The following is an 11,511-nucleotide window of genomic DNA, read 5'->3' on the forward strand; positions in this document are numbered from 1 at the left end:
TGGTTATACATCATAAGAACAAGGGTTTATCTCTTTCAGAATAATTTCAACAACCCAACGAGTTTCATGCAAAATTCTATGAAAATTTTAATCAGTTTTCACTATAGCTTTTGAATTTCTAAACGAGGTTCACATTGTAATCTTCCTAATTGTGGCACCGTGTAGTCTATGAGCTAGATATAGAAGTTTCGAAGGACCACCTTGCTTCCTTCTTCAGTATGTATTCAGTTGAATGAAGATGTGGCTGCGTTATGTTTTAAAGTTGAAAACGATATGGTCTCTGACTATATTCAGGTACCATATTCCACAATGTCACAATATCAACAATTATCGACGTAAGAACTGTTAGAATTTGTGCATGTGCTTAAGTTTATTGTAAATAAAGTGTTTCAAGAATTAGTGTAAAATAAAACATAATAATTTACATGTTTAGTTCTTATTTTTCTAAAACGTTGTACCAAATTAATACGTGTTTTATTTATATTATCAAATATATTCACTTCGTAAATTATTGTTTTTACTTAAGTGTGTAGGAGCCGGGATAGCTCAGTAAGTATAGAGATGGGTTAGGGCCTGGACGACGTTATTCAATTCCCGGCAGGAAAAGAGATTTTTCTCCATTCCAAAACGTTCAGACCAGCTCTAAGATCCACCCAGTCTCCTATCCAATGGGTATAAGAGGCCTGGACGTGAAGGTGACCAGTAACTTCTATCTAGCTCTATACCTCCACGTTTCCATACATCCTCATGGCCTAATGCTTAATTGATTGAGCACAAGAACGGGTTCACTTTACGTTTACGTTTTAGTTAGTTATATATAAATAAGTAACTGAGAAATGAATAAGAAAAGGATGGATTGTGTGGTTTGTTTAACGTTGTTGTTGGTATCTATGTTATGTAGCGTTCGATAGTAAGATGTCTAATTTGATTTGTCTCATTTTGGTCCGTCACACTACTAATTACAGAGTGGATAATTTTCAGTCCAGTGTGACATACAAGTTTACAACACTTCAGTCTTTATTCACCTTACATGTTTCGATTCAAAGGAATTATCCTCAGAGGCGCACCACTACGATCAGGAAACACTGTCACATAAGATGTTTTAACCATATGCACTTAAGCTATGAATAATGCTTAAGTGCATATGGTTAAAACATCTTATGTGACAGTGTTTCCTGATCGTAGTGGTGAGCCTCTGAGGATGATTCTTTTGAATTGAAACATGTAAGGTGGAAAAGACTGAAGTGTTGTAAACTTGTATGCCACACTGGACTGAAAATTATCCACTCTGTAGTAAGATGTCTGATAAATGATGGATTGGAAAGGACTGGAAAGGAAACTGTAGCAGTTTAACCGAGGGGTAATCCGGCGGCAATATCTTGATCGGAAATTCTGAAGGAAAGAAAGCACATGGAAGTCCTGGGCGTAGATCGAAGGAAAATATTAAAATAGATCTTCGATAAATATTATTTGTATGTGGAATTTGAGGTTCTGACAGCTGTAGTTACGAAAATTTCAACTTCTGGGATATAGTGCCATGTAGTCTGTATAGGAACCGACATTTCGGAAGAACATATCGTCCCAATTTCAGGCTCGAAAATCAGCCGAGCAAGAAATCAGCGAGAGCAGGTGGTTAGGCAGATATATACGTTCCTCCGAAACGTTAATATACGGACTACATGGTACTATATCCCAGAAGATGGCAATATTCGATAGTATTTCTCTTTTGTTTAATGACGCTCTCACTTGCTCACAATATCTAGCGTGAGATTGTAGGGCGACTGGTGAATAATGATTGGGAAAAATGTAGAATGCAGTGCTCGTAGTCTTTCCTTCAAGGTAGTATTATAACTTTCGCCTGCGACGAAAGAAGAAGATAATGAAAAACTCAGTCAAGATAATCAGCGTCCAGCACCTCCCGAATCAGAAGGCTTGCCGTCTAAGCCAACGTGCTCGGTTATTTGGCTCGAAATGGATTTCGGTGCAAGCTCTGGTGAGATTTATATGTGTTTAAGTGACAGAAACCATCTTATTTTTGTGTGAATAAAAAAACGCCATCTCAGACAACAGAATCAGCGAGAAAGGATTCAAATTTTTTATGGAGTTTTATGGATGATATATAATATTTGAAAGAATTGAAAGATTCTACCGATGCATGAATTGCAAGTGATAAATAAAATTACTGTAATGCAGCCAGGAAATACATTGCGAGTGAGATATATCGATAATTGCAGCGTCATTACTGGGCTTCTGGACTAAAAAATACGACGTTTCTTACACTGGATCTGTTTCAGGTGAGGGGTGAAGAGACATACTATGTTGGGCCCCTTAGGAAGATCTGATCTCAATCACTGAACGAGCACTTTCTAAGGGGCCCAACTGAGCAGGTGTTTTTCCTCCTTCACCTGAGGAGAGAAACAGATCCAGTTTCCGAAACGTCTTGTTTTATATTTTCTAGAATACCGGACAATGGAAAAAGTCCAAAAAACAGTTATCCTGTGTGTTATACATCATCGTCAGAATCCTTTAGAATCTACGCGCATGTTTTTATTAACTGTAATATCTGTTCTTTGGGGGAAAGAACAATTTTTTCAGAAACCGTGAGTTGTTGTATTAAAAGTGTTGTTAACATTACATCCCTAGTTATGATTCTTTGGCTGTCCAAACCTGTCGAGAAAAATCTTATATTTTGGTGTTATCTGCTGAATCATTTTAAATCATAGTGCATTGCAACGGTCTGCACGTCGATATAAACAACAGAATATAATACCTTTCTAATGATGACGAAATTATGACGCAACATCAAATATGTTTTGGACACAGTATAGGGCTCGCCTTTTGTTGCTAAACAACACCTCATATATGGAAAGAACATCGTTATAATGTTCCGGTCACTGTAGCCCAGTGGTATAAAGCATGTACTGTCTTCCTTCGCTCGGAAGCCGGGATCCTGGGTTCGAACCCCACACAAGGCATGTATGTTTCTTATGTGTATATGTTTATTGTGTGTATGTGTGTTGTCCTGTGTTTAGGTAGAGGCCTCCGACAAGCTAATCACTCGTCCAAGGAGTCCTACCGTCTCTAGAATGATCATGAATCGGAAATCAGGGGCAGGGGCTCAAGGGGCTTGTAGAGACAGTGAAAACAAAAATGGTTATGATGTAGGAAATTACTGGAAGTGATTCCCGGAGTTAGCTCAAGGGAGCGAATTTTCACAAAAATGTAAATAAGTATCAACTTTCAGTATCATAAAATTTAGGATAAAGTATATATTTGTCTTTGTCGTCATGTTACCTACGATTAAACAAAATATTAAATATTACCTTTACATTTCTTATTTCCTTTGTTCCCCTAAACATTATTTTCCTTCATTTCAGTAATAATTACATCGCTTACTTCTATATATCTGCCACGGAACGTCTGAATTGCAGGCAACAACATATGTACAGCTTTCTATCCAGAGATCAGCTGATCGTCTACCGAGTTAATGAACGGGTTGTACTGTGAATTTCCTACGTTACAGTCGGAATATCCTGGGAAAGGTTAGATCTGTCAGTTCATAAAAACATCAGCGAAATTGGCATCAACAAACAGAAGACTATGCTTCAAAGCAATAATATCTATAGGTACTGGTTCTGTGTTTACGGATATAGTATCAATTAATTACTCTTGTATTACACTACAGCCCCAGTGGGCCTAGGCCTACCTCCATGAGCTTCTCCGTTCACTTCGGTTTTTCTAGATCTTACACGTTCGGTAGGACCCCTTGGTCGGGTGATCAGCTCGTCGCAGGCCTCTACATGTACACAAACACAGAAAAACGCACACACACAAGCTAAACATCCATTCCCTGAGTGGGATTCAAACCCATGATCCCGGTTTCTAAGCGAGCGAAGACAGTACATACCTTAGACCACTCGGCTACCGTGACCGGCCTTACATTTCCTATATACTCCCATATTTCATAAACAAATGCGGATTAAAAATAGGTAAGGACAAAATTAAAGGTCGCTCTTGTTGTTTTCTGCGCTGTGTTATTTAACAGGTAACGACGTTTAGGAGGATCGTACTTACTTTATATTTACTGTCTGTGCCTTCCTATCAAACTCCATTGAACCGAAAAGGATACCATCTTTGTATGGAAATTTCTTTGCCGTGAAAATCGCAGATGTTATATACACAGATTCAGTTCGTTCATAAAATCTTCTTAACAATTGTAAACAAATTTAATTTTATATTCAACATGAAGGACACGCGGTCGCATAGTTGGTTGAGGCACTATGCTACAAGCCGAAACGTCGCGGGTCCGATTCCCGATGAGGTCATTGAAATTTTCAATTGACCTAATCCTTCCATCCGCACTATGGTCCGGGGGTCGACTCAGCCTGTAACAGAAATGAGTACCAGGAATCTTCCTGTAGGTAAAGGGCAGCCGACGCATAAGACTGACTTCACGGCCAGTATTTGAATAAACTGTTCAGATTCTCGTGCGAAATTCGGTCTTCTGGGTTATAACACTCTGTAGTCCGAAGAAAGCCATCCAGTCTGTGTCTGCCGGTCTCTCGCTTGGCTTGCTCTGTAGTCAGTAAGGTGAAGGTGATGGCCGCGCTATAGCTCAAGCGGTTAGTCGCTGGCTTCCCACCGCGGCGGCCCGGGTACGATCCCGGGTCTGATCAAGTGGGATTTGTGGTGGACAAAGTGGCGCTGGGGCAGGTTTTCTCCGAGTACTTCGGTTTCCCCTGCCAATCTTCATTCCACCAAATGCTCCACAATCACCCTCACCTATCATCTGGGGCTGATACAATAGGCCAGAAGTGGCCGCAGTACAAGGGACTTAGTCCCACCCCACTAGCAATAAAAAAAATGTGAAGATGATACGAACCTCATAATCACACGGTTGGAGCTTCATATCGTCTATCCTACTCGGTTTCTCTTAAATTAGGCAAGCATTACAAGAGCCGGGATAGCTCAGAATTCACAGAGATGGGCTACCGGCTGGAAGACCGGGGTTCGATTCCCGGCAGGGAAATATTTATCTCTTGTCTTTGTCGTCCTCTATGGCTCTACAGCCCTTTAGAACTTGGCCACTTTTTAGTGTCTTAACCTTCAGTGTCTTAATCCTATACACTCAGCAGGACTCCTTGGATCTACACACAGAATAAACGCACATAGACATCCATACCTCGAGCTGGATTCGAACCCACGATCCCAGTGTTCGAGTTCATGCCTTAGACCGCGCGGCCACTGTTGTCGGTTAGATTATCTGTGCACTATCCAGACTGGTTCTGGGGCCCACTCAGTCTCCCATACAACTGATACAGAAGGCTCTTTCTCTGGGGGTAAAGCGGCCTGGGCGTGAAGCTGACCGCTCGTCTCTATCTAGCGTCGAGGTAATGAAAGGTGGAGCTATACCTTCACTCCTCCTACGTCTTCATGACACAGTGCCTAATTAAGTAAGCACAGGGACGACTTGAGTCGTATAGTGAGAAGTTTTATCTACAAGATATCCACTTCATGCGAAATTCTTGTTTTGGACTTTGCCCATTTTCAGAAGTTATTAAAATACCATGTGTTTCGGAAATCAGTTCGATTTTCAGGTGAAGAGAAAATGATAGAAAAGACACCCTATTAGGGACCCTTGGTTGAGGATACCACTGTTTTGGGAGTAGGCTTACAGGAAGGACCTATATGGTAGGTTTCCCCTGTTTCATGTTCATCTGCAAATGGAAAGAGAACCAGAAATTGTGGGTATTTATGCGCTGAGACAAGGGAAATATCCAAAATTTTAATCAGCGTCTCATAATATCGTAATCAGAGCTTTAGGTTTAATCGCTTTTATGTTGGTGAGTAAATGGCAGTCATTGATTTTAATTATGATTATGTTAAATTTTATTGCTGAGGACACTTCGTAAAATTTTGTCCCTCATATGATGTTATATTTGGCCTGTGGCATTGACTTTGCTAGTCTATTACATGGTGGTTCTTGCGAAATGTCCAATATACGAGTATCTGAGAGAATGTTGTCCAGTTCTGTCATTATAAACATTTATACATTTCCGGATCATTTTCAAAACAAATACATATTTGTAATTTCTAATAAATATGACTGCTTTCTGCATTCCAAGCCATTCACCTGCTCTGAAGATGGAGGCGATACGTTCCTCCGAAACGTCAGCCAAAACGAAGAATACACGGCGCCTAAACCCAGAAGACGACTGTCTTCATAGTCATCGCCGTGAAAACCTCAAAACTTACATTCTAATAAATACTTTAAAATTAACACTAACTATGATGCATTTATTAATAACATGTTAAATACTTAAAAATTAATTCCTTATGTATCTTATTAAAATGACGTGACTTGCAACGGTACTATTGTCGTGAGTTCGAGGTTCCGTGACTAATAATAACGGATTTTGGATTGGATGATTGCATTTATTGGCACTTCTTTACAGTTACAATAAATTACAACAGCTCACAATAAATGGGTGCCTGAGACTCGCTCCATTCCTTTCTGGACTACGAGTGTCAGCTCTTCTGCGTGACTGATTTGGTTCTGATTTACGAATCGGTTAACACTCCACAGCTGAACACTGAACTCTCTTACAAATTCTCCTGAACTGAACTGACTTCTCCTTTTGCGACTTCGGAGCGAACCGAATATAGATCACCATCTCGAACAGTTCGTCTGTTACTGCATCTATACATTGCCGTGGGAACGTGCTTACAGAACTGTTGTCTAGCAATGGATTATTCCGAGTCTGTTCTTTGCAGCGGGAACGTGTGTTAATTTCGTGGCTAGCCGTTATCTCGCAATGGATCATTTCGGCTTTCAGGTGTCATGTTACAATATATATATATGTCTTTTTATAATTATATCTAAAACATTAAGATTAACTCCATCCCTGTCTTCAACTTTCATTATTTCAAATGTGTTGTGATTAAAATTCCTTGCGTTTCTTGACACGTGCTTCAGAACTTTCGAGCTCATTATAAAGCGTGGATCACATCACTGATTTTTTCATATTCCGCAACTCCTTATTTTGTCATGTTCTTCATTCTGGAATTTTATTGTTGTTTTCATAGAAATTATTTTCGTTGTTAAGTATGCAGTTATCTCTTCCGTATTTGAAGTTCATTTCTTTCGGTACATTTATCCAATTTTATATTCATTCATAACGTTCTTTTGAACTTCAAACAGGTTTAACCTAATATTCTTGTATTTTTTTAAAGCCATTTTCTTTACCGTTAATAAAGGAGTTTCTGTAATTGCCGTAAGCAATTTTGTAACTTTATGTAATCAGTTTTCTACTTGAAATTTATCCCTCCACTATTTTAATTTCGCTTGTCTATGCATTAATTGTGATTTTATTGAACGCATGACGGAATTCCTTTGTAATCAAATGCTTCTGCTCTCGTAAGAAGCAAAATACAACACGGACGGTAGAAACAAGAATTTACACATGAAGAAAGAGCTTTCATAATATTAACGAGTATTCCCGAGGGAAATTCGTTTCTCCTTTTTTCCTGTTTTTTCGTTTTAAAATGACCGGGCCACTATTGGTCGCGTTCGCTCGAGGCCACGCCTTCCGCATGGGGAAACCGAACTGATTCGAGCAGTAATTAACATTCACATGTGAGCTGTCCGTTTGTTTCTTAAATTGTGATGTTCCTGACATGCAAAACGGACGTAACGGACTGATGTATTTGTTGCTAACAAGGAATAAACAAAATTATATCATATGGCCCTATAATACATGAAGTATTATTTAAGTAATAACGAAATATTTCACAAATTTAAGTAGATAAACATATCAGAATGTTATTATTTTATTCAGAGATAAACATAGGCCTATTTTTATCATGTATATATGTATACAATAATATAAATATGTAGAACATCGACTTTTATTTTATGTAACACAGAAAGGTAATGTGTTTCTGAAAAGCAGAGCAGAAATTTCCTGTTACATAGACCTTCGTAGGCTAAGGTTGTAGAACATGAATAACATTTTAGAACTCGGTTCGTACCTCACAGAAAACATCTCCATCTCGAAGTCTGTCTCTTAATGATCCTTAGCGAAACAATCACTGTTTGAATGGTACTACCTTCTGGAATGTGATGTAAACTTTTAGAAGTTAACAGACGTTTCGGATGAACGAACTGCCTCCATCTTCGGAATTAAAAATGCAGCTGAGTGAGCAAACAGCAGCCGCGAATTTGGAGGCAGTACCTTCCTCCGAAACGTCTGTAACCGTCTACCGTACGACACTGTTCAACTTTTTTCATAAAAAAAACGAGACTTTCCATAGAAGTTTAACATCTCAGTTGGTTTATAAGTACTTCCCGGTTGTCATAGGCTCCACCATCTGTCATAGTCTGTATCCTTTTTGTTGTATAAGAATCCACGAAGAAGTGCTTAAAGCAATTTCATGCTATAAATTCAGTAGGTATCAAATTGAAGGTTTCACTCCAATAATTTTTCAGATTTCGGTCCTCAGTGTTCTGACAACATGCAGCCTTATAAGTGGATAATAACGTTTCGGGCTAAAATGTTGCCTCATTTTTCATGGTATAACATAGAAGATGAAAAATTCATCTTTCTGAAATTCTGATACATATTACTGCCAGTGACATCTTTGAGGAAGGACATCATCAGATAGTAAAATGAGTTCTTTACGTAATAATTAGAACGTTGGGTCCTTTATTGTATTTTCAACAACTGTCACGTGTTAGGTGACCATAGGCGGGGTTTGTATTAGTCTTCTTAGCTTGTTACAGCCTCCACTATTCGTTGCCTGGTCACAGTCTTCTACCAAGGGCTAGTCCTTAAGCCCTTAAGGCCCAAGAACTGCACTCAATAACCGTCGACTCAAGACTGGAGACTTCTGTCTGTAAATTCAACTGCTCTGTCTATGACCCAGGATCTTATTTCTCCGATTCTGAGTCAAGGTTTTTTTATTGCTAGTGGGGTGGGACTAAGTACCTTGTACTGCGGCCACTTCTGGCCTGTTGTACGAGCCCCAGATGATAGGTGAGGGGTGACTGTGGAGCAATTGGTGGAATGAAGATTGGCAGGCGAAATCGAAGTACTCGGAGAAAACCTGCCCCAACGCCACTTTGTCCACCGCAAATCCCACTTGACCAGACCCGGGATCGAACCAGGGCCGCCGCGGTGGGAAGCTAACACTAACCCTTTGAGCTATGGGCGCGGCCCCAGCGTCAGAGTTACTTTACGACTGGCGATTTACCGTCAAGCAGTTCGTCTTGGTGTCAAGTCCCTTGAGGCTCACGACTGGAGTTTCTTTTTGCCACTGAATCCTTGCGGTCATAGTCCTTATGTAACCACCTCTCTGACGAGAAGACGGAGTTGTCTCTTATGAATACACTTGACCTTTCGTCAAGTGTTCTTATCGTACATATAGCATGTTATTGAGAACTCTTCCTTTTGCACCACACACAAGCCCTCTGTCGGTGCAGGCTTTGCATAGCAGATCGTGCCTATCTTACGTACCTTATGCTACAATGGCAGCTTAGTCACTTGAACGGTCGTAAGCTCGAACGCCGCCAAATTTAAACCTCTTATATTTTCTGTGTCTGGCTTCCCTAACACTTTCACTTTCATGATTTTGTATGACTTCTGTCTGTTACCTGCACAAGTCTGATATATAATGTTTTACATACAGAAGGTTGAAAGATGTGTGAAAATTGCAGACCAATGTTCACCTTGGAAAATTTCCAGTGGTGTTGAGACCCTCAGTTTGCAGGCGCTGAAATTCGAAGAGGTGAGTACCTTCACCAAATTCTCAGACGGATCAAGATAAGTAATTACTTTTATTAATTTTGGAACTATGAGACACATTTCGCATTACCTCAGCAACTTGCGTTCCAACACCATCTGATACTGCACTGATCCAAAATGACATCAAGATATTTAGCAAGCAGAAACAAATGAACAAGTAACTTTTATACAACTACAATTTTAACCTATTTTATCCTTACGGCAGTGCAACTTGCGATTACACCAATGCAAGTTTCTTCCACTTCTGGGCCTGTGAATATGGCCCCAAAGAGCTGACATATATGTCATATTAATATCAGATTATATATATCGAGCTTATTTACACTGGATGTCTTGTCATTCCAAGATGTACATAACAAAGTTCACGGCGTCACATCCCAGAAGACAGTAATATTAATTCTTTACACTCGATTTCATTCAGTATAAGGGATTTTTTTAGTTTTCCTCATAGCAACAAAAAGTCCTAAAATTCTGAAGGATTCTTTCTTATACTAAAATGTAGTTAGCCCTTTATATGGAAGCGGTAAGCATGTATACCTTTTACTTCAACTTTAAATAATAAAACATATCATTCATAAAATTGATAAAAGTGTGTCCTTTATTTCTGAGAGCATTAATTCTTTCTCTGAATACTTGTAACAAACTAATATTTATAATTTAGATGCAGTGTGTTTTCTTGGAGGCTAAAAGCAGTTTACAAAATATGATTTATGTTACTCATCCCGAAAATCAAATTCCGGCGTTCGCCATCTGAAGCCAATATTTATCACAATTCTAATATTTTCACTTTCATACTAATATCGCTAGAAGGGCAAGCGGGTGAAGCCTGGGAACCGTCTAAAAAAGATGCTTATTCTCCATAAACTGTGTGTGTCACTTTCTCCATGACTTCCATTTCTTACCTACAGTTCTACTATTCTTTTGCACTTCTGTCTCTCTCTCGCCGTAAAAAACGGTAAGCTGACATTTATGATTTATTTCTCGGCTCTGTCTTGAGCACACAAACATTTCAGTCAATCCTTGATACCGAAGGATATATAAAGAATGTCCTTCGTATCACCAAATGCCTACAGCAATGTACCTACTTGCTGTTTCTAAATATACAAATTATATTATTCTCAGTAAAGTAATTATATTTTAGTAACCACTAGCTCAGAAGCTTATTTTGGTTCTGCGGTGTAATTAGGTCACTTGAAAAAATCACTGATTTCAGACAGATTTCTTGGTGACGTTGTTGACTGAAAGGCGTTGTTCCAAAGGTCTCGGTTCAAAACCGGAAATCTACCACCCTGCCTGAAGTTTTTTCTCCATTTTCTCCTGGTAAATTCCTACAGATTACCCCAGACTACGCGACGACCAGTTCCTTCCGCAACATACCAGTTCATTATTCACTAATCATTCATTCATTTGACACTGGGTAATCTGAGCTACTGATGTCATCGCTAGATGCACAATATATGGATTTAGAATGATATGATGGCGACATGATCTGAGAAATTTTGGATAAAATAGTTTTGCTGCATTACATCTGTCATCATGTTCTTGGTTGGGCAGGTTTTTGTTTTCTTTCCAGCCAGTGTGCGGAGAGTACCTGGAGATGTGCTCAAGTTACTGGGAGAAGGTGGTTTGAAAACACTGACAAAACTAATGAACACCATATATGCAAGTGGAGAGTGGCCCAAGGACTTTACAGAAGTTACAATGATTG

This window comes from Cryptotermes secundus, unplaced genomic scaffold (assembly GCF_002891405.2).
Source record: "Cryptotermes secundus unplaced genomic scaffold, Csec_1.0 scaffold511, whole genome shotgun sequence".
NCBI lineage: Eukaryota > Metazoa > Arthropoda > Insecta > Blattodea > Kalotermitidae > Cryptotermes > Cryptotermes secundus.